Genomic DNA, 3,893 nt, shown 5'->3' on the forward strand with positions numbered 1-3,893 from the left:
ATTTTTTGCTATGGAATGTATAACCCCTTGTCTGGCACATTTGGTGGCACCACACGTCGACCAACCCCATATCTTGGAGCATACTCCTTAATGCCTGCCTAGTTTTAGGTGTAGTGATACAATTTCTCCCGGTAGATCTATCTAGGGTAGGATCAAGCAAAGTATTATAGTCCCCCCAAGACTATTGATAATGCAGCTTCCAACAAACTACACTCCAGAGTCAAGAGATATGAGGGGTAGCCTACATTTGGGCCATAATAACATCCACACAGGAACTCATAGTTAGAACATCTTATACCCTGCAAAAACCATCTACCCGAGGAATCCGTTTTAGACAATAGCTTTTCCAGTCCTGCTCCTTCCCTCAAAAGAATAGCTACGCCCTTACAAAATTCAACCTGATCTGAAACTGCATACCTCTCGATTAATCCACTTTGAATAAAGTTGTCTACTCTCTATGCTGTTAAATGTGTCTCCTGCAAAATTATTATGTGGGCCCTACTTTCTTCAAGATATCTAAATACCAATCTCTGACTTCCCTTTGATCGAAGACCATTAACATTCTTGGTTAAAAAACATATGTCCTTGCCCACCCCCTTTATCCTTTTAGAAAAACCAGCTATATATATAGAAGTGATTAAAACAGCAATCTGGTTATTTTCAGGACTTGTTTTTTTGTTTTTTTCCCACTGCTCCACAACCAGTGCCCTCACCCAACCCCACCCTTGAGGAACCCTCCCTCTACTATTTGGCATTTTGAATGCCATTAGGCTACCCCAGGGGAGGGGATACCAAACACACAAAGAAAAAATTGCAGACGCATGAACCCAGGACATCTCCCGGCTCCCATCCTGTCTCGCCACTGCTCCCTACTGCTTATGTTGCCTGATTGTATCGATCAGACCATCCACCTCTTCAGGGGTACAATAATTATACATCTGATTGTTCCTCATGATGTGCAGCATTGCCGGAAATTTCAACTGTGCTTTAGGTTCCAATTTATGGAGCTCTTTCAATCTTTTACCAAGCTCTCACTGTCACTGATCGGTGATCTTACAGAAATCTGACCTAATAGTGAAAGAGTAATCTTTATCAGTGCAAGGCCCGCGTTCCAAAGCTATACCCAAGATGGTTTCCTTCACCATATAAGTAAGGAAGTTCACCATAATCTTCCTAGGTTTCTGATGATTCGGGTTCCTTTTAAATGGTTCCTTATGCACTCATTGGAGCTCAAGTTTTAGGTTAATGTCTGACCTGTCCTTGAGAACTGTGTCTCGCCATAATGCTACCACAAAAGACTTCATATCAGCCCATTCCTCCATTTCTGGGACGTTCAGAATCCGGAGGTTATTCCTCCTCAAATAGTTCTCGATCCTTTCTAGATCCTCCCTCAGGCCTTGATTTTGTTTCATCAACAGCAAAATTTCGCTTACGTTTTTCTGTACATCTTTAAAAAAAAAATCTTTTTATTATTTCAAGAAAAAGAAAAAACAATAAAGTAAACAATAAGTACTGAGCAGCAAAGAAATTCATAATACATTTGTATACACCACTTTAAAAGGGCGGGACCCCATCCGAGTAATGCAAGTAGAATAGAATAGCTATCAGAGTTGCGGTGTAGGTTAACACTTTATAGCATTGTCTCTGAGATTCAGGGAGAACCCTGCTCTGGATCTTTCTGCATTAAAGTGGGTTCCATGTCCAGACCTCTGCATGAGCACCATCCTGCCCAGACTTTCTCCCAGATGTGTGGACAACCTCTCCCCAGGTATATCGATTTCTCGCTTTCATGCACCAATCCATGTCCTGCTCCCACTCCCCCACTGTCAGTGCCCGGCCGCCTCCCATAGGCGTGCAATATTTTGTTTGGCCACTATGAGACCCAGTGAAAACCATATCTTAGCATATTTTGGTCATGGGTTCTCTCCCCAAATATGTAAAAGACATATTTTCGCAGTTTGGGGGGGGGGAGGGGGCGGTCGGGGGCTCTGTTCTTACTTCTCCCATGATTCTTTGTAGTTCTGTCCAAAAGGTTTGTAAAAAAGGGCATGACCACATAATGTGAAAGAAAGTACCTCTTTCACCACAGCCCTGGAGACAGAGATCTGTTAGAGGGCAGCCCATCGCCCAGATTGCCATGCGTGAATAGAAAGAACGGTGTAGTATACGTAAATAGATCAGTCGAAACCCTGCATGTATGGCCACTTTATGAAAAGTTCCCAGTACCTCTTCCCATTCCCCATCGTCACAGTCTCCAATATCTCCCTCCCATTTAGTCTTGAGTGCAGTAAGAGTAGTAGATGAGTTGTTTATTAGTTTCTTGTAGACTAGAGAAACCGTTTTTTTGGGTAGTGATTCAGCGAGGACTCTATCTTCTAGTGGGAGGAATCTGAAATAAAAATACCGCTAGAAATGTGGGTCTTAAGGGCGTGCTGCAGCTGTAGATACCTAAAAACGTTAGTAGGTGCCAGATCGTACTGGGCCTGCAACTCTACTCAAGTAAGCATGTTGCCATCCCTCCATACATCACCCAGCAAGGATATCCCTATAATGTTCCACATTTTCTGTAGACTTTGTACTTGAGAAAGTGAATCACTACATCACAATGGGGTCATATCAGAAAGTTTCTCTCTCCAGCCCAGAAATAATGTGGCCGATCTCCAAATTCGAGCCACTGTGTGTGTCTGGGGTAGTAGAATTTTGGCCTTAATTGAGTTGTAGAGTATACCCTCGTATCCTTCAGGTCCCATCGAGTCCCTCTCCAATCTGAAGGTGGGATCGACCCAAGAGGCAAATGCCCAGTCGTTTGCAACTGCTAGGTGTGATGCCCAATAATATTTTTTAATGTCAGGGAGACCAATACCTCCATTGTGCACCCCATGCATCAGTTTAGAGAGGGCTATCCGTGGTGTGGCTGCGTTCCACAAAAGTGAGCAGAGGAGGGATCCGGTGGTGTGAAGGAACTTGTCGGGTATTCAATGGGGGGGATTTTGTAGTGCGTAAAGTATACAGGGCAATGTCATCATTTTAAACATTGCCGCCCGCCCCAAGAGGGGGAGTGGGAGAGTCCTCCAGTGCTGTACGTCCGATTTGAAATGCTCAAGGATAGGAGCTAAATTTAAGCGGTAAAATAGGAGAGGGTTCATGGTGACGTGGATACCCAGATATTTGAAGTGCCCAGTGGACAGGGAGAGACAGGGTGAGACAGACGCTTCTAGGCAGTGTGGGCACGGGACCTGTCATCAAATGCATGAGGGATTTATCCCAACTAATAGTATACCCGGAATATTGGCCAAATGTTTGCAAGATATGGGTTAGTCGGGTAATTGTCATGGAGGTGTTGGTTACATAAAAGAGGACGTTGTCTGCATATAAGTATATGCGTTCTTCCCATGATTCCCCCCAGGTGATGCCTCTCATGAGCGGGTCTTGTCTGACCCATGCTGCCAGAGGCTCTAGGGCGAGCGCAAATATCAACGGGGAGAGTTTAAAATTGCAGGACACAGTGCCATTGATTTCAACATGGACTATGGGGTCTTTATATAGTAGGTGCATGCAGCACAAGAAGTTGGGTCCCAATCCCATGTGTTCGAGCACTCCGGACATGTAGGTCCATTCCAGGGTGTTGAATGCCATCAATGCATCCATGGACAGTACCATGGTGGATACCTCGTTGTTTCTTCAGCCTGCCATTACCCCGTACAGCCTGCGCAGGATAAAACGCATCCCTCTCTTTGGCATAAAGCCGGATTGGTCAGGATGGACCAAGGAGGTGATCAAGTAACGAAGCCTATTTGTGAAGCATTTGGCAAGGACTTTGATTTCAACGTTGAGGAGCGAGTTCGGACGATATGAGCTGCATCGCTCCAGTGGCTTTCCACTATGTTTCAAGT

Source organism: Triturus cristatus, chromosome 2_2 (assembly GCF_964204655.1).
Source record: "Triturus cristatus chromosome 2_2, aTriCri1.1, whole genome shotgun sequence".
Taxonomy (NCBI): Eukaryota; Metazoa; Chordata; class Amphibia; order Caudata; family Salamandridae; genus Triturus; species Triturus cristatus.